Raw genomic sequence first — 26,198 nt, 5'->3', positions numbered from 1 at the left:
TAGCATGGTGAAAACAGGCAGCCTGTTTTACTGCTAATATATATTGAAAATGAATATTGTGAGGAAATGAAAACTGTTTACGAAGCAAACGTACTCAAGCTGTGGGAGAAAGCTGCTTTTCATTTCTTGCTTAAAATGTGAAAGAAATGTTTCTGTTTTGCTTTTGTTTCTTCTTATATGATCCATTGTTTGTATAGCACTGTGTTGGGCTCTCACAATTCTACCAAGGTAAGTAACTGTCAAATGCTTACTCTGCGAGGTAACATAAAGAAGGAAGTTCTTGTGACAGTATTATATCACTGACTGATTCTGAACAATTTGATCTACAGGAATGTGTCTTGTCTGTAAAATGGATATGATAGTTGTGATATAGATGTACATACTACTAAACTATTTGGCTGTTTGGATATTTTTTTGCAAAAACCTGCTTTATAGTTGCTTATTGTTAAATCTGATTATAATCGAATAATAACAGTTAGTGCCAAATGGAAGAGAAAACTTGGGAGCAGTCTCATTCACATGTTGGATGTCTATTACTTACACACTGGGTGAACATTGCCCTCTGCTGAAACCTCTACGAGTTCATAACTTTGAAGCACCAATGCACTCAGTTACACTCAATGTAAATTATGAGACAATATGGTAGAAACTTGTCTCCTTTTGTGGTCTGTTCACAGTAGGAAAAACAAAGCAAAACAACAGAAACAAAAAGCCAAAGCAGATATATGAACAAAAAAATGCACAACAAACCACACATGATTGTGCACATTTAGGTTAGTAAGACAGCTCTCATTGTCGTAACTTTCTGAATCTGGCAGTTATAATAAATCAGTTGTTCAGGTAAACAGTGCTTTCCTGAGAAATTATGAAAGGATCAAACATGCAGATATCAAGAGTCTGTACTAAGTTCTTAGAAGCATTTATTTCTTGTGTATATACGTCTATACATCTATACAAACGTCAGGTCCCCAACTGTTTGTGTGCTGCTCTTCAGCTGTTTGGTGATGTCATATCTGGGGAATGGCCTTTTCATAGTGACAAAGAGCAGGGAACTATGACCCATTCCCTCCTGTTGCTGCATGAGATTCAGACAAATAAGTGTTCTCTTCAGGACAGAAAAAATATGCTGGGATGGATCTGATAGTGCTTAGCATACATCACTGCAATTCTGAAGATGCTTTTACCACATGCTTCTGCCTATAATACCAGTAGTATGGGTTTAATTTGTTGAGGTATAGTCATAAACCTCAGTATGATGAGAAAAGATACTACCACAAAAAAGCAAATGAGGCAATATTGGAATTGTTCTAGGCTATTATAAAACACTCTTCAGTATGATAGTATTTTGGATTTGCTTTACTTTCTTTCTATGGCATTTTAGAAAATTCTTTTAACTTCATTCTGTAGCTGCTCTGTTTTTGTTGTTGTTGTTGTTGTTTGTTTGTTTTTGTTGTTTTTCTTTTGTGAGGTGTTTATTTGTTTTGGTTTTGTTGTTTCTTTTTTCTACAAATATTATTTAGCTTTACTTTCTCAAGAAAGATATAAAAGTTCAGAGTGTCATCTAAGTTGTATGAAAAGGGAAAAAGTTAATACATTTTGATCTCATATCTCAGAGAAAACCATTTTAGTAAATCTTTGCCAAATTTGAATCTAAATTATATTATTATAAGAATTATTACTATATTATTATATATATTATATCACTATAAGAAATTATATTATTCTTAACTGTGTTTTGGTCTTGATAAGAAGACATAAAAGTAAATGGCTGCTTGATAGATATTTTCATCAAGTAGGTGTTGCGCCTAGATTAAATATGCTTTGCATATTAAATACCAAGTGTTTTTTAAAATATAGATATTCAAATAACAGTTATATCCTGTTTTCTTTTAGACTGTGGTATTCTGCCAGTACCATGAATGATACTGTAGATAGAACAAATCTTGGGGAATACCTTTGTGCAAAAGTGGCATAGCAGGTCCCTCTGTCCTTGCTTCTTCTACTCTGTTTCAGCAGGTGCAGGAGGATGTGTAAGACATATTTCAAAGCACTCACAGCTGGGTCTTTATTGGCCTCTATCTGTTAGAACCTTAGTATATCCCAAATACTCTGACCAAATCATTAAATAATAAATATATTTTCACTGTTTCAGGAAAGGGTTAAACTTTGAATTCGGAGTGTAGCACAGTGTTCAATCGTTATATCAAAATTTAATCATTGGTGCTTAGATTGTTTCATCTATGTGATCAGTTGCTGTTAAATGCAATATATTGCATCGAATAAGGAGGACTAATGCACTGAGCTCTCAGAGAAATTTTGTATAGGTTAAATATATTATTTTGCAAATTGTGAAGAACACTGGGGAGAAAAACTACAGGACTTTTTTTCTATATAGGATTTTTCTATTCCTCCTTTTTTAGACTTCTTTAACTGTTGAAAAGTCTGTTTGAGAGAGTTAATCAAAATTAGACCTCTCCACAGGTTCCATATTTACTTGCTTTCTAATTTTTATTTTCAAACACACAGAGAACGTTATTATTTATTTATTTATTTATCTATTTATTTGCCTGAGGAATCAAAGGCTAATAACTTAGTAAGTTTTTACTTGTTCTTATTTTTACAAGAAAAAAAAATACTGTGATTCTGGTTGACTAACAATGTTTGTTAACCTTATACTTGTAAATATCTCATTCCAGGAGAATTTAAAGAAATTAAAATGTATTTTTATTAAAAAATGAACTGAAATTAGGCCCAGCTTAAATCCTCTCTTATCTTACTCCTTGTCAGATGAATTTAAAGATAAATAATGGACAAAGTACTTTAAAATGAGTCTACGCTGCAACATATACCAAGAGTATTGTTAATGAAGAGCATACATTGTAAGATACCTATACAGTCTGTACTCAAATGTTGGGGTACTGAAGTATCTAGACAAATTTAGATTAAATGTGAAATAGTTGCTGAAAGTAAATCTTTTTTCAAGAAATTAAGCTGATACTGGAATTTTTATAAGTGTGAGTTGATTAATTTTTTTTTCTCATTTGTATATTTTTTTGCCCGTTTGTATATTCAGAAATTCCGTATTTGTGCTGCTCCTTTTTGCACTTCTTTTGTTGTGCATTCTCTTTTCCTATCACATCATGAAACTGCGTTTGTACTGGATGCAAAGGTAGACAAAAAAGGTTACTTATTCAACAGGATTATTATAGACCCTCCAATATGAGAAAATCTAGCTATTGCCAGTACTGATAGATACTGTCAGCTCATTTGGGAATTGCTAATTACTATGGTAGTTGTTTTTTTTTGGTTGTTGTTTTTTTTTTTATTTTTTCTTTATTTTTATTTTTAGCTCTGCTTGTTTCTTTCTTACTATAAAGATAGATAACTTTTTAAAAACTGTTACTTGAATTGCCATTTTCAAATAAATCTGTACGACTGAGAAATATCCTTAATATTTCAAGTTTGCTTGAAATTTCTTTTCTCTTTGGGAACATGCTCCCAGACCTGCCACTCTGGCTTTTGCATCATTATTTTGATTGCTTCCAGAGTTCATTTGCTACAACATTTTCCTGATGCTTTTGTAATGTTCTCAAAATCTGTGGAGGAAGTAGCCATATATGGTATAGCTTTTGTGTATGTATTTTGTGACCTCATTTAATTCTCACTGGCAGTAGTGTAAAACAGTAAAAGGTTATATTAAACTACTTAATCACAATCAAACTTCAATTTGCTTATTTGAAAAAATACATATTTTGTTTGTGCACATGTTTTTTTTCCAAGCTATAATGAGTCAGTGGAAGTTTGGATCATTAATTTCAGAATAAGCAAGTCTAGGAAGAATAAATGTGTGCATTGCAATAGCTAAGTCATCACCATGAAGAGGACCTAGTGTTACAATAGGAAAGAATGTTTCTTAAACTGAAACCATGGAATAAATATAATTTGAGTCATGGAGAGAAGAACAATTCATCTTACATAGGAGAACTGAGTATTTCTAAATTAATACATTTATCATTTGGTGCTTTTTTTTTTTTTTGGCATTTAGATTCAAATAATTGCTTGAATTTATAATGCTTTGGACAGGTTTGTTCTGAATTCCAGGGTATATTTACTTCTTATGCAGCTACACATACAGAGACCTCACAACAGGAATTGAGGGCTGGGTAACATTTTGAACAAAGACTGTTATAAAAGATCCAAGACAGATACAGTTAGATCAATTCACATCAATAGACTCAAAATGAGGTGCTCGATAAAAACCTAAGCCCATCTGAAAATATGAAATACATCTGTTGTTCAGGAAATACTTTATCACAGGTCTAAAAAAAAGACAGTTCTGTGGTATGAGTACAGACGAGATATGCTTTCATTTCCAAGGAACATCACAGAAGATCTGGAGATCTAGATAAGCTTTTCAGTGATTGGAATAACTCCCCAGGGCACATGAACTGCTGACCTCCATCATTTACTCTAGGAAGTTTATTTTCTACATTTTCAAAAGTTCTATACACCAGAAATGTTGTTTCACTTTGCAAAAAATATTGTATTTTTGGTTTCCTTGCCTTTCTGGTAACTTGGAGAACAGGAATGTAATTTTTGATCTACTCTCAGAGATATCTGGAGATGTCTCTGGATGGATAAACAGATGAATCTGCTGAGATTTCTGAGAGTTATTAACCACATCTGTGTTTATTTGTAGATTGTGACCTGGCTTCTTAATCCCTTTTATCACTCCATAAATTTGATATGTTGTCACAAAAGAGCAGTAGGTATTTATTCTTTAAAACAAACAAACAAACAAACAAACAAACAAAAACATAACAGAATCAATTAGAATCCTATGAGAATGGTAATAACAAATATACAAAAAAAAAAAAAGGGGGGGGGGGGTGTTGTAAAGTGCAATTTTCATTTCACTGATCATCATAGAAAAGCTACTTCCTTAGAATAGTTACTATGTATTAAAAGAGTTGATCAAGACTGCCTGCTTCCCTCAAATGTGCCTAAATTATGATAGAATGCATCTGTAGATTGTATTTGGGGGGAGGAGAAAAAATCCCATTTTCTCCTTATTTTTTTACATTCAATATATAATTTTGTCAGCTGTCCAAAATTGTTCAGAAGAGATATGGATAAAATTAAAGAGCTTCTGTTTAGAAAAATGAGAACTTAGACTGGATGACTGATGGCAATTATGTTGTGAGGAAAACATTTTGCAAAACATTCACTGGAGAATCTATAAATATATGCAAATCTTTCAACTTGTTCCCATAATTCTTACAATTACAGCAGTGTTGGATAAGTGTAAATTCTGAGAGCTCTAAGTACACATAAATCGTGGTCCTGGCTTGCTCCAAAAGCAGGATGTCTGGTTTTTGAAACAGTAAAACATTGTTGGGAGAAGCTGCTTTTTCTCATTTATTTATTCATATATTCTTGTTTTAATCTGCCTGTTCAGTATAATGTAACAGATAAAAATCTTTTTATAATTATTAAATGTGAACTGGAAAGTTTTTAATATATTATTAATGTTATGTATAGAATAATAAATTAGATTTCAAATGTGATAGATATCGAATGTGACGTTCCTTTTCATAATTTCAGAACCTACAAGTATAGGTATGAGGTATGAACTAGATATTATTTGTCATGTCTTTTTTTTTTTTTTTTTTTTTCCCTCGATTCATAAATCTGAGAATTTATTAGAGTTCATTTGTGAAAAGCTATGTTTCTAGCTTTAAACCTAGAGGTTCCATATTTAAAGACAGTCCAGAATATTTGCAGTTACATTAAGAAAAGAGTTAATCCCGTATACCAACTGTGGTAGGCATCCTTTCATCCTCAGGATGATCTTCTTTTGATCAGTAGACACAAAAAGCTTACTCTTTCCCCAGGAAGCAGAATTGACTGGAACAAATCTACCACTCTTATTTTCTGAAACAGTCTTACCAAAATACAGTAATGATTCTTTTGCTGCACTTCTGAGAACACTTCCTTGCTTCCCTGTCCAAAGGAAGGGAAGTGTCAGTTTGATGTCTAAATGCAATATAGTCCTCTTGAAGTAATATTTGTAGAAGAAGGGTCTTTCACAGAAAAACAAAATCATGGAGGGTTTAATAAACAGAATTACAGCTTTGTGGAAATCAGATTGCCATCATGCAGTAAGCTGAGATATATGAGGGAAAGAAAAATGTGAAACTTTTTGATGTGACTGACATGAATAGAGTGAGGTAAACTGTTGCAATTGTGACTGTTGCTATGGCAGCAAGCTCAAAAATTTCATTATGTGCTGTCATTAATATACAAAATAGATTTTTGTCTCAAAGCTGACTGGGACAGACAGTCATTTCTTTGCAGTAAAGCTCTGCTTATATATCTATGTAGAAATATAATTCCAGTAGAACGGATAGGAAATATGTAGGCCAAGTGTAACTCACATGCAGACCTCATGGGGGTATTCGTATTATGACAGCCTTATTTTGTTGAATGTCTCTTCTTTAGCCTTATTGAACTCGTGATTTTATTGGGCAAAGGAGGATTGAGTGATGCATTGTTAGCGTGTCAGATTCTCAGAGGTGCTGTTCAGAAGCAGTTCAGTGGAAGAGCTAAGTGATTCTGAAAGGAGATCTCAGTTCCTTTTGATTTTTGTGCAGATACCAAACATAACACATGTACACACACATATATATCCTCACTGAGAATAATCTCAATTAGTGTGACTTACCTGCAGCCTCAAACACAGCCTTACCTTGGATGCTCTTTGACAAAGATTGACTCTTGCAGCCCTTTCCTATACTGTGATATTAAAAATAAAATTCAAGTCTCTCAGCTGTATCATGTTTTCGTCCATTCCTCACTACTATAATATCAGTTGCTTTCTCTAGTCATCCAAGGACATTATATTACTCCTGTCAATGTCAATCACTACATTTTGGAGCTCTTAATAGATAATGAAAATTACCCACCTTTAAACCTTTCTTGGCCAACATATCTACAAAAACTAAATGGAGAAAACCATTAGTATATAGAGATTTGTTCCTCAGTCTTCTCTATATCCCTTGTTGTTGTGTGTTCCTCCTCCCTCCCCCCAACTGAATTTGCAAGCATTTTGTGGAAATAATGTTTTCTTGTTTCTGTTTTTAATCTTGGAGTTGCATAATGTTTTTACGTAGGATATGTCATAAGGATTGCACACACAAAGTAAAACAAATTGCATTGATTGTAACTATGATGCCAAACTATCAGAAGATAAAGAAATTCTTAAGGAAGAAAACATAATTATCCAGGATCATTTCATTGGTGAAACCTAGTGTTAATTGCCTAAGCAGTCTGTAAAATAGCATGAGAGATTGCTCACGGAAGTCTGTTTATTTCTTATTCAGTCGTGGATTACTTTTTTTAAAGAATCCAAACACATTAACTTGATGCTAATAGTATGAGTTTTGTTTTTGTTGAATGCTAGCATAAAGGGAAGGTCAAAAAACTAGTTATTAGTCCTTTTTCTGTATAACTCTTGCAAAAGAAATTTTACGCTGACATCTTCAGGGTGTGAATTTCTGTGTTTATTAACAGTAGTGGTATGTCTGCACTGAAAGAAGATTTATATTCACCCTTATTGAGCAGCACACTTTAGGAAAGAAATACAGACCAGGCAGCTCTGTCTCTCTAGTGAGCATACCAGAACAGTGCCCATTAATACTTGTGGATTTTATGGTAGAGCCTTTGACGAAGAGGAAGTCATAGATGATGCCCATTTTATTTCATATAGATTACTTATTTGCTTATAAATCAACATATATTTTGTTCTCAAGGTCTCTGAACCCCAGTACATCTCCCAGTTCAATATTACAATTAGGAATTTATAACTGAAATAGTTCTCAATTACATTTCTGGGTAGATACAAAATCTTTAAAACAAGATATCAGTTATATTTTTTATAGTGGTGCAGACATTAATACATTTAATATATGTGAAAGGAATTTACTTCTGTGATCTAGACCTATGCTTATTTAATCACATAAAAGAAATCACAGTATCGTGACATGAAATAAAAAAGAGATGTTACTTAAAACTTAAATTACAAGAAAGCTTGATATTAATTAGGACAATCTATCTCATTCTTTTTTCCAGAAATGTCATCCATAAAAATGCCTCACAATGAATTCGAATGAAATATCTGTGAAAACTCTGGGGGTAGCTGTCACAAAAATTATAAATCATACGTATTTCTGTCCCATTTCAAAGTCTATAAACACTTCATCTGAAGATCTGGCAGCCCTTATCTTATTCAAGTAGATTATGACCTAAAAGAAAAGCCTTTTAGAAGAATGGTAAAATTGATTGTTAAATATTAAATGTCTATCTGTTGGATGAAGTCCTAAGTGCTACGGGGATTTAAGATATTTAAAGTTCACTCTGTTTCTTTCTTAGTTGGATCTTAAGCTGCCTTTCACCTACTCTGCTTATGCCTTTATCAGATGTTGTCTGGTTATGACAGAGTTAGAAGACACATTGGAATTCCACCAATAATTTGTGCTAATCACTCAGTAATTTCTCCTTACATTAGCTGGCATGCTGCGAAGTGTTGTTTGGTTGGTTCTTTTGTTTTGGTTTTGGTTTTGTTTTGTTTTCCACCATTATGAAAGCATATTTAGTGTCACTTCCTATCACACATTATTTAGGAATTATTTGGACTACCCAGAGTGGATAGAACTAAAATATTTAACAGTATATAGAATGATTCCTGCTAACAGAATATAGAATGATTCCTGCTGAGAAAAATCACATTTTGTGTTTCACAAGTAAAGCATTAGGACAATCAAATGCAAACTGCCTGTCATAACAACACAAGAAAGATTCTCCACCAAGCGTCCACATATCAGTGACACTTCCATGTGATTTTGTCACAGAGAGCAGTCGTTGTCTCTCTTGGGTGACTTCTGCTGAGATTTACCACAGGAAAGCAAAAAGTGTACACACAGCACCCATACAATGCATATTCACCCTTTCACTGCAGTTGACAGAGTGCTGCTGTGCCCTTTAACTTCCCCCTACTGTCTGCCATAAGAAATGTAGAAGAAAAACCTCAGGAATTATAAACATCAGTTTTCACCTGAAAAGATATTCTTTGAGAAAAATATTAATGTGAGAAATAGTAATAGTAGGGAAAAGACAGAAAAGGATCATTGCAAACTAGCTTTAAACTTGTGTATAACTTATGCAAAGGAGATAGTAGTTCTCTGGTTTACTTTTTTGAAGAGCGAACACAGAATTGTATGTTCCTTTCTGAGGTGGCCTTGCTTAATGTCAGTTATGAACTACTATGACAAGGTTAAGCTATATCATAAGAAAACTTTAAAAGTTACCAGAAGTATAAAGAAATATAATTAAAGGTGAGACCATAGCCTGATTAGGAGTGAAGAATGATGAAGTGATAACTGCATATGCATTTCAGAATGTAGAATTGGATGGGGATATTTAAAGTATAATAAATCAGAAAATAATAGATAGAAAAAGTAGAACTAAATCAGGATTTTTTCTGGTAGCTAGGCTTACGTAAGATGTTTTGGGAAATGGTAATTTTGGCATTTGGGACATTTTAGCTAGATATGTGAATAAAATGTAGGATACTAGGAAGTCTGTCATTGAAAAGAAGTGGTTTGCATAAGCTAGATTGCCTTTTTCATCTTTTGAGTGTTTAGTTCTATATTTTGCTTGAACTGCCTCGTCCGGACAGGCTCTGATTATTTCTATTTTTTGCTCATCTAATTTTAACTTTGACCATCTCTAAGCTGTGTCAGCGGAAGCAACACCGACAAAGAAATGCTCTGTCTTTTAAACTGTATTTTTAGATCCTGAATGATCAAATGCGAACTGAGCTTTTCCACAGTTTTTCAATATTGCAGCTGGGCCTGCTTCGGTGTTGCCTTTTAAGCTACTCACTGCAGATACACCAGAGTGCAAGGTCTGAGGGTGTGGATTAGCCAAGCAAGCCGTTGTCTGATTGCTGGGGCACTCATCCATCTCTAGCTGGACATGAAACACTCCCGTGGTGTCTCTATACTAAGCAGCCTTCTACTTACAGTTCAGAGGCATGCCAGCAAATACATGATGGATTGGATGAGTGTCATACTTTGAGCGCTGCCCAGAGACATGCATTTTACTAGAAGTAAATTTCAGTGTAGCAATGATCTGCTGTCAATATTCACTCCAGCCTTGTCAACTTTCACACAGTAAGCACTAAGTAGGTAATTAAAATAAGAATATCAGGTGTTTGTTTTTCTTAAAGTTTCCTATGACAAATAGTATCAATTCAAAATGCTTTTTTTTCTTTATGGCAATTTTGTCTTGGATTGTACTCTACAGAGCAGATGTTCCTTGATTGAAACATTCAGGCCTTGAACACCTGTACACACATGAAATGTGCACCTAGAAACCTGCAGAAATGTTTGAATAAATGCCACTTGTGAGAAGAGGTGGAATATTTTTATGTGAAAGTTTCTGAAATGAGCCCTGCATACATAGTTGATACTGTATTGATCACATAAAAGGAAACAGTTTTGTTATCCTCATTAAAGGTCTCAGAGGACTTTTCACAATGTAAAGAGATGCTCTTCCTAGCTTATTGCCAAACAGCTCTAAATTCAGTGGAATAATGTTTATCTACTCTTCTTCTTGTAGTTTTAATTGCATACAACACTGTAGTAATCATATATGATATTCTTGGTTGTCATTCCTTTACGTTGCACTGTGATAGGATATTGCAATGTTCAGGAAGGTGTTTTTTGTTTAAATCCATGTCTTGTCTCCAAACTTGTGTACTTCAAGTTGTTTCCTTTTTTGGAATGTTCTCAGACTATGGCAGTCCCACAGGCAAGCAGGTAGAAAATCAGACAAGTTGCTGTTTGCAGTCTTTCTGAATTTCATCAGAATTCATCAAAATCAATCTACTTTTGCAAAATGCTTCAATTTGGTAGATGAGTGTTTTGCAGCAAAAGCTTACTTTCATCAAAAAAATCCTATTTAGCTCTATTCCTTATACTGTAGGATAGAGATGAAACAGATGCATTTCAGTCAGAGAGCATGACTGATTGACTTTTCATCTCCTTTCTATCCTCTTTCACTTAATTGCTATTATATGATATCAAGATGGGATATGATTATATGATATCAAGCTACAAAGCTTATAGACTACATTGCAACTTTTAATACTTGTTTATATTGATTGTATCTGTAACTAATTTCAGAATTAATAATTTTGTACATAACATATCATGTGTGAAATACCATTCTTTGTGTTTATGTTGCTGAAACTTCCTTTGCAGACAGCATTTACACATCACTTAATACTTTAGATGAATCTTTGAAGTACTCATGCTGGTTGATAACATCTACAGAACACAAGAGAAAAATAACACATTAGTAAAGGGAATTAAGGCATTTGTCAGGACAGTATTTAAGTATGCTGTTAACTTAGAAGTATAAATGTACTTAAGTTTATGATGTGTTAACATGCAGAAGTCTCTTCCTGAATTGATGACCTAACATGGAATAACTAAAGGAAAAAGACAGATTGCCAAAAATACATGATAAAGAGTATTAATGAACTTGATATATAGGGCAAGTTCTGGCCAAATATGCAGCTTCCCGGTCAGAATACCTGAGGAGAATAAACATGATTAATATTCAATATTAATTGATAGGAACACAGCATATAAAATTTTTGATATTACCAACTTAGGTGACAATGACGAAGTCCCACCGACAAACTCTGATGCCTTTTCATTAGTTTTCTGTGTGGCAGTTGTTTTCTATATTTAGGATTATGTATTTATTTATTTATTTATTTAAGAAAAATTCATTATGGAAACTAAAACTTCTCAAAAATACATATCAAAATTTTTTGAGTGCGAGAAAAAAAGAATTATTTTTTTTTCCTGAAGGAGAAGTCACCTTCAGGATAACAAGTAATGGTGTGGTTAGAATAACCTTAAGGGACATAAGAAGCTGCAGTTCAGTTTGTCACTTTGCTTGGAATCATCATCACTTTCTGCAAGTGATCTAGTATCCTTGAAGGACAGCAATATTACACTGTCTCTCAAGTATGCAGTAAAATGTACTTAATGTATTATCACTTTTAAAGCACTAGCTATTCACAAATTGTAGGAGAAAAGCATTGTTATTTTCTGTTGTTGCTTTTGTTTTCAGAAAGAATTGTCCAGGTGGTGCAAAGGAAACACTTGATAAAACCTAAGTGTATCTTTGCACAATCAATGCTCTGAACAACTTTCAGCAAGCACAGAAGCTGAATTTTCCCTAGTGTTATTATATTTAAAGAAACTGAAAAAAGCATTACAAAGAGAAATCACTCTGTGAAATTTGATAAATTGTCAGAAGTCAAGAGGTCTGAATAACATATTTTTCTTTTATCTAAAGCCTAGTCTATGTTGTTATGCACAATAATAATACTAATAATATAATTTTTGTCTCAAAGCTTTTTTCTTTCTTTCTTTCTTTCTTTCTTTCTTTCTTTCTTTCTTTCTTTCTTTCTTTCTTTCTTTCTTTCTTTCTTTCTTTCTTTCTTTCTGGGGGCTTTTCTTTCGTTCTTTCTTTCTTTTCTTCTTTCTTTCTTCTTTCTTGTCTTTCTTTCTTCTTTCTTATCTTTCTTTCTTTCGGTCTTTTCTTTCTTTCTTTCTTTCTTTTCTTTCTTTCTTTCTTGTCTTTCTTCTTTCTTTTCTTTCCTCCTCCCTCCCTCCCTTTCCCTTACCCTCCCGTGCCCTTGCCCTCGGCGTGGGTCCTGCCTTCGCCGCCTCCCTTGCCCTCCCTGCCCTTCCCTTCGCCGTGCCCTCGCCTCACCTCCCTCCCCTCCTCCTCCCTCCCTCCTTTCCTTCCTTCCTTCGTTCTTCGCTGTCGCTTCCTTCCTTCCTGTCCTTTTCCTTCCTTCCTTCCTTCGTTCCTCCTTCCTTCCTTCCTTCCTTCCTTGCCTTCCTTTCCTTCCTTCCTTCTTCCTTTCCTTCCCTTTCCTTCCTTCCTTCCTTCTCTTCCTTCCTTCTTCCTTCCTTCCGTCCTTCCTTCCTTTCCTTCCTTCCTTCCTTCCTTTCCTTCTTCCTTCCTTCCTTGCCTTCCTTCCTTCCGTCTTCCTTCCTTCCTTACCTTCTTCCTGGTTCCTTCCTTTCCTTTCCTTCCTTCCTTCCTTTCCTGTCCTTCCTTCCTTCCTTCGCTCCTTCCTTCCTTTCCTTCCTTCCTTCCTTCCTTCCTTTCCTTCGCTTCCTTCCTTCCTTCCTTCCTTCCTTCCTTCCTTCCTTCCTTCCTTCCTTCCTTCCTTTCTTTCTTTTTTTCCCCCCTGTATCTTGGAATTACTACAAACAGAATAAGCAAAAGAAAGGGAAAGAAACAGAAAAAGAATCAAATCCTTAAGCCTTATTTTCTTTCTGTCCTTAGGCCTGGAGCATAAGTTTACTTCCATCTCTTTTCATCTCTTTCCTGAACCATGAAGAGTGGAGAAACAGAAGATGTTTTGTAAGAAGTTTCTACCATTTCTACTGAATTTTAAGGTAAACACTTCCATCTTTAATTAATTAAATACTAAGCAAAAGTTTGGGTAGTAGGAAGTAAAATTATTTCCATTTCTTACTTTGGTTTTACTCCTTGTAGTTCACTTGGATTTCTTTCACACTTCTAGTTTTTTAATTTGAATACTTTAAACAAAGTTAAAACTTGGTTATACTAATGAAAGATATAATTAAAGTGATAGATTAGTTACCTAATTCATATTCATATATTAGACAGCAGAAAGAAATTCAATAATACATATAATAAATATAGTATTTTGACACTAATGTAACAGTATTTAATACTATTCTTCAGATAATTCTTTTTCTGAAACTTATGTATGCTTTGATGTGCCTATACTCAGTAACAGGAACTTAAATGCTCAGTATATTTCGAAGTAGTGTAATGAATTACAGGCTTCTTATGCTGTGTCTCTGTTTCTTTGCTTATATGGAAATCCAAAAGGGAAAAAATAAGTTATTTTATAACGATGAAGTGAAAGTTCATTAACTTCAGGCTTTCTTGGAAACAGTTTAGTATTGATTTTGTTTAAGACCAGAGGGAATCAGACTTGGCTTCTGTATTAAATTTTCACTCAGATTTGTTCCGTGACCCTAGAAGAGTGGAGTATCTCAATATAGCTCAGATCTAGTCACTTTTTATTCTACTTGTCCACTTAAACTGAGAATAAAATAATTTAATATCTTAATCTTTTGAGTATATGTACACCTAGCTAATTGAGGTGAAAACTGCCAGTTTGCTAAATAGCTAAAAATATTAGTGTAAGACTCCAGTTTTCACACCACATGAATGCCATTACTAGGTAACTGCTTGGATGTTTGAGACTCAACACTGCATTCTGATGAACTGTTACTACAGAATTAATTTCTATCTTTTACTGAAAATATTTTAGAAGAGTATATTGCTCATTGCTGTTCTGCTAATACTTTTAAGTTTTGTTCTATGTAGTTTTATAGGAAATATCATTGAGTTTATTTTTGAAAATGTTCAGGTGACTTTATAATTCATTTGCAGCTTAGATTTGCCCTGTGCTTGTTCTGTAGACCAGGTCCACTCCTTTGTGTGAGAGTGCACTTCCACAGATTAATTATATACAGTACAATGTTTGGATACCATATATTACAAACTGATATTTTTAAGATTCTTCTTTTGAAGTAAAAGCTTACTTAGGCTATTCTATCTAAATTCACATTTTACAATGTAGATGCCTCTTGGAGCAGATAAAGTCCTTCTTGAAGGGGAAGTACTAGAGTATTAATTTTATTACTACTGTGAGAGATTTGGGGTTCGACTTGAATGAAGAATTCAGTTATAAAATTTAGTGAATTTTTATAATTTTTACAGTTTTAAGCTACAATATTCTATTTTAATAGTTTTGTACTACTGTTTCCAACAGCACAGGATAATTAGTTCAAATTAAGATAGTTTTCATTAAGCATGAAATATCCAACAGGCAGATTGCAGTTATTAGCAGCTTAGCTTTCTGTACTTTTTTTCCAAGTGCGTTTCATTAATTTTGTATTAAGTCTGTTTATCAAAACACAGACAGCTCTGTAGCTCAGACAGACTTAGCTGAAAATTGTATCAGAATACAGTTATATATTCCTTTACATCACCCACCATTTTGAAAAAATGTGTTAAATACTTGAGAAAATTTTTAATTTTTTGTGAATTTATTTTTCTGTTATGTATTTTGTAGTAGTAAACTAAGCACTTCCACTTAAAATATGGGCTTGTACATTTCGTGGTAAGAAAGCTTACTATAGATGCAAAGGATTGCACACTAAAGCAATTATGCCTGTTTTTAACTGATGATATAAGATATATTGCACAAAATTTCAAGCACTGTACGTGTGTGTGAATAAAAGCTGTGTGTGTGTGATCTCCTCTAAGCCATACTGTCTGAAGAATAAAGCTAGTGAGTAAACACAGTGAAATAAACTTGTTGCTCATGCCCAAACACAGATTGTGCTTATCAATTTTCATGAGATAAAGAGGGACAAAACCTAGAGACTTCTTTCCCTATACATGAACTTTCATAACTTAATATGTAACTTTTCTAATTCATACATTCTTATACAGTTTAATCAAATAGAATTTTTAATAAAACTTTCTGCAAGTTATCAAAATAAACAGAACTAAAGTAGCCCAATCACCTGCAAACATGTGCAGAGTAAAGTGTCTTTATGCCTGGAGTGATTAGAATTACTGTGTTTCTGCTTGGTTGTTTAGATTGTGTTTTTGACATGCTTTTTATAGACAGCTGTGTAAGCAAGAACTTGGCAAGAAATAATTTCGTTTCTAAAGACATTTGAGCTTAAAAGAACTTTTCTATTTTACATGTTTGCTGAATTTAAGAGATATCAGGTTTGGAAAGTAATTTGAGGTAATTTATGGACTTAATGCAATGGAAGTAGTAAAATTTATATTAGTACCAGAGGCAGTAGGTCAATGTGATCTTCTTTAATGATCTAGTATTCATAAATTGCTGAAAGGAATTCTTCTTTACGCTGGAATATTTTTGTTTGGATGTTTCAGTGCAGTGGTGTACCTCTAGCTGATGTTTAACAACCTTCATCTCATATCTGTCCCTCACAGATTCTTTTAAGGCACATGCCTTCAAAGGTGAAGTTACATAATGCTCAGATATTCATACTACTTACATGCAAGGACACTTAAGAACATGGTGATATCTGATCCCTCAGATCATATTTCTGTCTTTACTAGTATCTGAAGAGAGTAGTACTCTATAATTTTATTTTGGCTACTGTGAAAAAGATGTCTACAAAACTAGATGAGATGTGCCCATGCCTGTGATTTATTTCCTCTACCTGAAACACACAAGAGGGCCAAAGCCATGCCCTGAGTTATTAAAGAAGCCATGTGTCTTATCAGCAAAGTTCTTCTTGCACTTCAAGAGCAACAAATCATCATTAGCCTGATCTGTAACTTGATGAAAATCTGATCCAAATATACTGTTCTTTTTATTACTGTTTCCTATATCAAGGATTTATACTTGTCTTCTACAAAATCTTGCATTTCCTATTTTGTTGGACAAGTAACTCCTGACATGTAAGATTGTGCAGATTTTGTTCTAAGGTGGATTTTAGATAGTACTCCAATAGCTATTGTCCCAATTAGTCATAGTAGCAGGAATGCATTAATTACCACCCCTGTTGCTGACTTGTCTATATATTCCCACAGATGATATTTATAAAAGAAAATTCAAAAGTGTTAGTGTTTCTAAAAGTATTTTAACTATCAGCATATCTGAAGCTGGTTACTCTGTCTTTTCCCATTAATTCAATTTAACTTCCTATTGCTTCAGTACTTACATATGTGTACTTAAAATGATTATAATATTACAAAGAAACTTGGTTTAGAGTGTACACATTACATTTTATATCATTATTGTGTGGCAAAGGTAAAAATCAGTTTTGCTTTTCTCCTTCCCCTTCCTTTCTCTACAAAAGAACTGCTGTCATCTTTAACAGTGTGTTAGACTAAACCCACAAAAAATATCCTCACTAATTCTGAAATGTTACATAAACTACTTGAGGTCTGTTGACAGAGTTGAAAAGACATGCTATATATTCACTGGGAGAGTTTGTACAGCTACCAAATATTTCTTCTTTTGTTTAACTCACAGGTCTGACTTTCAAAAACAGCTAAATGTCATGGTTTTCTTAACTACTATCAGGAAATAGTGATAGCAAAGCATTTGCTCGTTATTCTTTCTTAAGTACTGGCAATCAGCTTGTCATTTTCAAGTCTGCCTCTTCTTCCTGCAACTTCCAGTGGCCTATTACTGTATTTTCTAAAACAACTGTATAGGTAAAGCATTGCCTTTATATTAGTGACCTGCAATGCTTAAAAAAAACCCCTCTTTTTCATTATCTTAAGAACATTTTGCTGATGTTGAACCATAATCCTCACTTGCTGTCCATAATCCTACCTTCGCAATTCAAATAAATGTTTACATTTTGCTATTACCCAAATATGTGTATCACAGTTGAGATGCAGACATGCCAAATACTCTACAAGTCTTATACTAATTATGATACTTCTGATAAGAACTCATAAGTACAGAGCAGATCACAAACAATACTATTCTAGGCATAGGATGGGACTTTTGCCTAAAGAAACTACTTGTTTAGGATCATAAAACATATGCCCAATGTTCTGATACTGAGAGAACTCAAATGAAAAAAAGTCCTGTAATAAAAGTGGAAAGTTAGTAGTGGAAATGAAAGGAACAGGCAGAAAACCCTGAGATATGGAATTAATTTGAATTTTTTGTTCACTTTTGCTCATAAATTGCAGGATTCATTTAACAGACTCTGGAACTTAAAGGTTTAGCAGAGTCTTAGACTAATAAAGAAATAAAAAATCCTTCTACTGTAATGGTGTCCTATTATTAACCTTCTTTTCTGAGCTGTCATTTTTCTGGATGAAAGTATCTATACAAAAAATGAAGCCTACAAATGTATTGTGCACACACTGATACTGCTGTATTATTCATAGAACTGATGATTAGGAGAACAGATTCTTAGGCATGAAATTCCATGTAAGTTGAATGAGAGCCTTAAAAATAATAATTGGTATAATTAAATTTGGAATTCTTAGATAATCAAGTCATTTTTCAATAAAGATTAATTAGTATAGTAAACCTTTTCATATGCACAATATCATTGCATTCCTTGGAGGATCTCAAAATGGCACTCACAGTATTTAATTAGGCCTCCAAACACCCATTTGAGGTATTGTCTTACTGTACATATAGAAGCTGAAGTACATATTCCCACAAAGACACTTATTTAGAGGAGTACTAAAGTAAATATTTTTTTCATTTGTTAATATTTAGTAAAAAATGGGAAAATAGATACTTATATACTAATAATATAATAGAAGTATAAAATGCATAGGAATTCAGTCTCTGTAATAGAATAGACTACAACTCTTCTTTGAATCATGCCTATACCATTTTGGTTTTTTGTCATTAGGCAGTTTTCTTAAGTTAAGTAGCCCAAAAATGGATAACCACAGAACTAGCCTGTATTCTCAGCAGAAACTCCTAAGGTCTTCTATAAAGCTTATTTATGTAATAATTTCTGATGCCCATTTTATTATTTGCACAAAAAACAATCACACGTCTTTTTTCTTAATAAAGGAAAGAGGCCATTATTTATTTGATCCTTTTCTTTCTTCTGTGGGCTTGGTATGTATCTAGATACTGATGATCTTTAAAGTACAGTTTGCTAATCTTAATATGAAAAAAAAGACAAAATTCAAGTCTCCATCAAAAAGCTGATGATCAAATACAGTGGGGTAAATACCCTCTTGTCATGAAATGTGTATATTTTCTACTAATTATAGAAAACCAATTGATTTTGCTTATCACTGATAATAACTTACAATCAGTCAAGTTTCCATTACACTTTCTCACAAACCTGGAAATTTTAGGCACTCATGCATTTGTAAGGTAATCATCCAATGGAAAAAAAAAACCACCTTAAATCTGGGCTCATGTGTTAGGGTTTTGCACGATGATTAATTAAAACATATTTTTTCCAAATTACCAAGAAGATTTTCCGTGGCTAGTTTTCTTGCCTCATACATTCCATCCTGATTTTTGTTAGCTCTTTCCTGAGATCGGTGGTTCTCAAAGGACTTTCATTCATCTACTTCAATATTCAGTTTTGTTATTGTTTTATTTTACTAGAATGAGATCTCTGTGTCTTCAATAATAAATATGACTTGAAGGAAGAATCCCCATTTATACCAAACTGCTATATTTTTCTCATTATGATTTTTTTTTTCCTGATTATTGAAGTTTACTATATATCCCTTTATAAGAAAAGAACTATTAAACAGAATGCACACATCATTCTCAATTTTTGCAATTCAAGTGAACTTAGCAGAAAAGAAAGATTACAAACATTTCTTTTCCGCAAATCATCTACACAAGTAGTAAATCTTATATAAACTTATGTGTGATATTTTTGGAAAGTTCTGTAGGTTCTCCTGCCTGATAAGTCAATTAATACTCAGTTTTTCTGGTGCTTGTCATATGTATTCTAGGAATTAATTTTGTTTTGAGAAGGCTTTAGGATCTTCAGTGTCTTCAGTGTTTAAGTAATCCAGTATCTAGCAAATAAATAAATCAATAAATATATGTATAAAAATGGGGTTATCTTCCATCTGTCATTTAAAAATAGCATTGAAAATGGCAATTAAAACTACAAATAGAAGAAATCAAAATACTACAGTCTGGGCAGTCCTACTATTATTGCAGCTAATGTCAATTTACAGTGTTACAAAATTCAAATGACAAGAAATGACATTTTAAGGGCATGTTTTATATAGCTGGCAATTTAATTCATCATAGTTTAGCTACTCATCTTTTCCACCTATAATAAATCTGAACATGTCTTCAGTTATTTTAAGGTTTTCAGTTTATCATGAACAATTTTCAGTTTAAATTGCCCAGATAATTGAAAAAGTCCATAACATTAAACCATTGAACCTTTTAAATGACTTATTTATACAGATTTAACTCTAGGTAATAATGATGATAAAAATGCAATATGAATCTGGACTGAGATTCTCAAAATCATTTACTAATTTTTTAGTACAGTCCATAGACACTGGGACTAATTTTTCTATACTGGCTGTTAATTTTCGGGGAAAAAAAAGCTTTTAAAAAAAACACAAGAATGATTAGAGGAATTATAAACCTGTCTTAGATGATGAACCTAAAAGAATTGTAAGATTCAAAGAATAGCACATTCTGTTGCTCTGTTTTAAGATCATAAGTAAACAGTGAGGCATGGAAGATTGGTGGCTAAAACTGAAGTGCAGCATTGAAACAAGGGCAAAGGGATACAATTATCTATGGGAAAATGTATGCTGAAAATTATATGATTTATGATCAAAGAAGTCTTGAAATAGTCTTTGATTCAGACTGCTAAGATCAAAAGCACAGAAAGCTGTAGTTCACAAATTTCTGAAAACAATAAAGTGACATTGTTGCCCAGGATCACAGTAGACAACCTCGTTAAATCTTTAGACATTTCCAAGTCTCAGTTTCGTAGAATAGTTGGAAGGGACCTGTAAAGGTCACTTAGTCCAACTCCCCTGCAGTGCACAGGGATGCCTATAGCTATAGTAGCTAGATCAGGTTTCTCAGAGCTCCTGACATTGAATGTCTCCAGGGACAGGGCTTCCAGCATCTCTGGGAAACTTCACTATTCTTATATTTTATTTTATTTTTTTATTTTTATTTTTTGTTATACCCAATGTAAGTCTCCTGTTTTGGTTTTGAAAACAGTTCCTTTTGTCCTCCCCCAACAGTCGCTAATGAACAGCCTGTGCCCTTCTTATAGTCTCCATTCAGCTACTGAAAGGCTGCTACTAGGTCTCCTACCAGCCTACTCTCTTCCAGGCTGAACAGCCCTCTCTCATCTTGCCCTCATAGGAAAGGTATTCCATCCCTTGGACCATTTCTGTGGCCCTCCTCAGGACGTGCTCCAATAAGTTCATGTCTCTCCTGCCCACATCTGGACACAGTACTAGAGCTTCTGAAGTCCAAACAGCTCAGAGTAGAGGGGCAGGATCAACTCCCTTAATCTGCTGGCCATGCTTCTTTTGATGTGTTCCAGTAAACTGTTGGCTTACATTGCTGGCTCATGTCCAGCTTACCGTCCACTGTATCCTCAAGTTATGATTGCATATTCGATACCTGTTTCCATTTTCCTCTTGTGTCTTAATAAATAGCTTTTCTCTCAACCCACAGATTATATTTTGTTTCCATTTCTCTCCCTTGTCCCATTTTGGGTCAAATGTGCACAGCTGTGTGGTGCTTAGATGCTTCCTAGGTTTAACCATAAAACTGACATAAGGATTAAAAAAATTCCGATTCTTTCTTCTGTATATATGCATTGGAATTGGAATTCCTATGTTTTGTTAATAAGACAGTGTTCATAGGATAACTAAACACAGAAAAGCATCGGCAAGATCACTGGCAGTGAGGCATACAGAATGCTATATATTTTGGTTATGGTTCGTAGTAATTTACACCCGTGAAAGCAACAGAATTACACTTTTAGCAGTTTCGTGGCACTTGATGGCTCTATTAAGTTTTTGTGTGGGTGTTGAAGCCACTTCTTCTACTTATCCCACTTTATGGAATTGCAAAGCACCACACTACATCGCTTTAATATAAGATACAGATGTGAGCTGGATGAATTCAGCCACCTGTGTTACTAAGTTAACAGAGAAGAGTTTGACAATTACTTGTTCCAGGGACAGCAAATGAAAAGATGAAATAATAGAAAAAGGAAAACTTAGGCAATTGCTCGTGTTGTGCACAGTTTATCCCCTTCAAACAGAACGTATTTTACAGAAGTGCAAATTCTAAAGGAATTATTATTCTTATTATTATTTTTTAAAGGACAATAATGGCAAATAGCATTTGTAGTGAATTTCCTACTGAATGTCATTAAAGTCAAACTAAGAAACTGCTAAAGGAGACAAAAAATAACAGAAACAGCAATTAATCTAAGATTTGTTCTCATTAACGTCCCATAATTACACTTTCAAGATGAAATGTATTTATGTGTAGAGGTCAAGTCACTGTGTTTAAAACATTTTATCATCCAGATTTCCATCAGTGAAATTATTTAAAGGAAAGTCAAACTGGTCATTGTAAATGTTAACAAAAGATAAACACAAATTCACTTGGAAAAGAACAAGGAAGTCCAAAATTCTCAGCATGGCTCACTTCCAAAGACTTGCAGTTGAAGTTGTGTTTTTTCTCCTGAAAAAGTGATGAATTTCATTTGCATCTATTACATTTGCAACAAAGAAGATAGGACACAAAATAAATACAGGCAATAGAGAAACTGTTCAGATTTTAACTCGATGAAATTCAAAGATCATAAAAGTAGTGCTCACACTATCCCACTGCATTTGAAACCATGAAAAAGAAAGGCATAGAACTCTTGAATAGATTGCTGAATTACTGTTTTCAAGGACATTTGGTGAAAATGGGCAGAAATTACTGAGGCATAATTTTGATGATATTGTGGAATCACAGGTTCTGAAGCCATCTAATTGTCCAAATGTGCATCAGAACAGCAAGAACTCTATCCATGTTATCCTGTTGTTCAAATTTTTCATGTTGAAAATTCCAGTCATTTTGTATATCTATTCTAATGCTCTCTTTGTTTTGGTAATTTGGCATTTAAAGGAAATTAATGTAAATACAGGCATTTGTTTTCTCCTATAATATTTTTAAAAAATATGTTCAGAGTTGCTAATAAGTTTGTTTTTTCTTAAATTATTGCAATATGATATAAAATCAATGGGATTTGTTTGCAGATGTTGCAGAGTGTTGCAGATTTATATTTTAATATCATTTTCACTCAGAATAATTTTTGCATAGACAACTTGCTTATTTCTTAATATATATATACAGTATAAATGGAATTCTTCTGTAATGTGTCAGCCCATGAGGAAAAAGAGGATGTGGTTGGGGGGAAAAAAAAGAAAATAAGAATGACAGTATAAATAAGGGTAAAAGAAAGGAGGAATCATCTTTTCTAACATTGTGACACTGCTGGTATTTTCATGAAGTCAGCTACAATTTCCACACAAATAATCTTTCACAGATTAAAATATTAAAACATTATTTAGATTAAGTACCTTTGGCTTATTAAAATATCACATAATGTGGAAATACTTAAGACTAGGAAAAAAAGCAGATGGCTCAGTAAATTAATCTATAAGCAGCAGCAGAGCATAAGGTTAGTTGCTGACATTGACTGAATGTTGTGGAATGTAGTAGCAATATGACAGTATTAATCAGTAGCAAACATGAATGTGAAAAAGGATGGCTTGGAAGAGGATGAGATAGATTAGGAACCCATCGTTTAAAGGGATGCTAGAATTTTCACATTTGAGATTTATAATTGTACTTAAAATTCACCACAGTTTTGTAATGTTTAATTGAAAGCTTTAGTTAATCACATTATGAAAATAGGAACTCATTGGTCAACATTCTTGATACCTACTTCAAATTCAAATTCATTTTGAGACAGCTCTTATTTTTTTTTAACCAGCTGTAATTATGATGCAGTAAAACAAATAATATCATTTAGAAAATAGGTCAAATGACATTACCAAGTATTTTATTCAGAGAGGTATTTTCCTATTCCTCCATAGTACTGAGCAAACTTTCTTCACTGATTCTTTCAACTTGGTTTTCCTAGTTTTGTTCTTAGTTTAAAAATTTACTTTTTTACACAAAAAGGACATTTATTGGATGTAGAGGAAGACTCCAATAGCATTGAATTGAAATATTTCCCATAATACTGGTCACTAGTCTCTGTGAACTTTAAAATGAAGATTACTTTACTGCATCTCCTTTATACAGTCTGCCTGATAGACTGGAATGATTGTTAAATTAATTTTCATACTCTGAATATAACTGAATAACAGAGGCCATTTGAAGGAACAGTAGCAATGGTTATTTTATGACTGTTTGCAATGGATTCTTCATTGAATTAAAATAAGCAAAGCTTTAGAGAAGTATTTTTTCACCTCTTGCTCTGAGTGCATCACACAAACTACTAAAATTTTGCTCACCTACAATAATGAGTTTCAAAAGACCTGGTGGTGAAATCACCATTTAAATGCTGCTTTTAGTCTTTCTATCTCAGTAGAGGGTGACTTTGTGAGTCTGTGAGTCCACAGCTCATGAATAAAGCATACAATGTATGTGAAGGTTTGTAGAGCTTCAAGTCAGCTGGGAAACACACTCTTTCTTTGATAAAAATATTTTGCTTTTGCAAAAGTGCTGGAATGAGAGCACTGAAGTCGGAACCTTCATTTAATTCATTTTGTTTTATTCAAAAGGCAGTGTGATTATTCCTCATATTGTGCTGCCACTCTATCCCCTGTACTAACCTCGGTAAAGTAAACTCTTGGGAGTAGGGTTTGTAAGGACAAAAGTACATTTCATTCTATTGCCACCACTAAATGAGTTATCTCTTTGGAAAAGACAGACTTTCCAATTGGAAAATTGTCAGGACTGCAGTGAATGTAAGAAAACCCCCTAATTTTATATATTTTCATACATTTATTAAGGTGAAAAGCTGTCAAATTAATAGCGTGCAAGTTTACTAGCTAAAGCTGGGACTGAAACAGAAGTCAGAACAGAGTATCAAAGAAAAGCCATGGCAGTTCACAATAGAGCCTGATTCTGAAATAACTTTATTTCAAGTAATGAATGGTAACCTGTGGATATATAATGAAAAAAAAATGACAAAATTGTTACATAAATCATTATGACCCAGTCAGTTTCTGTCCTTTTGAACCGAAAATAACTTTTTTTGTCATTTAGATATTTATTGAACTCATTCATTCACTTTCCAAGCAGGGAATCTTCCTGGCTCAGTATAATAAAAGAAGATCTCATATTTAATTTTTTTTTTCTGAGTAACCAATTATTCTGTTTTACGTTGTTTGAAAATGTAACATTTTCTAATCTGTTTTCTAGTGACATGTGGCACTGCTTTTCTTCATGAATAGCCTACTGATGGCAATTTCTTATTATTTCCAATGGGTAGATTAAAAAAAAAGGACAAATAACTTGCCGTATCTTTGATATTAGACAAAGAATTCTACCACAGTTTGGTTTCCTGAATAGGAAACAGGATCCCTTCGGTTGTTTTTCCTGATAGAGAGCTATCTTAGGTGCTCCTCTTGGATATTTTCACTCTTTTCAGAGACATCAGTCCATCTAAATTAAAAGAAACTGCAACAAATATTTTTGTACTCATACTTCCAAGCCAATAAAATTGAAATTTCTTAGGAAGCTAAAGAATGCAGTTCTCTTCTGCTTTAATCATACTGCAACTCCTGGTCTTTTATTCCAGACACCTTATGAGTTGAGTGTATAGTTTCACATTTTTCCTTAGCCCGTTTACTTTTCTATACCAAGCTGTTCAAGTTAAAAAGATTTTTTTTTCCATCAAAAAATAAAAGCAAGAAAGTAATTTTCTGGCCTCGTCTGAGATTTATAGAGACCAAGATTGAACATATTAAAGCAAATGCTTGGAAAACACTTGGAGCTTTTCCCGTTTGCCAGTTTTTTCAATTATAAATAAGTGTTGGGGAATGGGGGGAGTGGAAAAGTACTTGTAATTATGTTTATACATGATGCAAATGTTAATGTGCATATAATGCTTGAAGAGACAAAAGCAGTTGATGCTAGCTCAGCAGTGATTTAAAATTTTTCATTTATTTATTCATTTTTCTTAGCTGGCACTTCAGTGTAATTCTGTGCCTTTAAATCCAGCTTTAAAGCCTCAGAAGAATTTGACATGGTCTATGGATCAGGCAGATGTGAGAGGAATCAATTTGCAGCAGAAGCTAAAGAGCACGTATTTAGATGAGAAGAGAGGCAACTGATGGTCTGTGGGACATGTTCCCCAGAAATGTTTGATGCTGAGACTCAGGTCCTGGAATGCTGTGTGATAGTAAGAAAGGTCATTTATAAGAGTAGGGATTGAAGGCACTGCATTGGTTGGATGCTGATAGTAAGCATACAGAATGAACGATAC

Source organism: Coturnix japonica, chromosome 5, assembly GCF_001577835.2.
Source record: "Coturnix japonica isolate 7356 chromosome 5, Coturnix japonica 2.1, whole genome shotgun sequence".
In the NCBI taxonomy this organism is placed as follows: domain Eukaryota; kingdom Metazoa; phylum Chordata; class Aves; order Galliformes; family Phasianidae; genus Coturnix; species Coturnix japonica.
Note: the sequence above shows the minus strand (reverse complement) of the source record.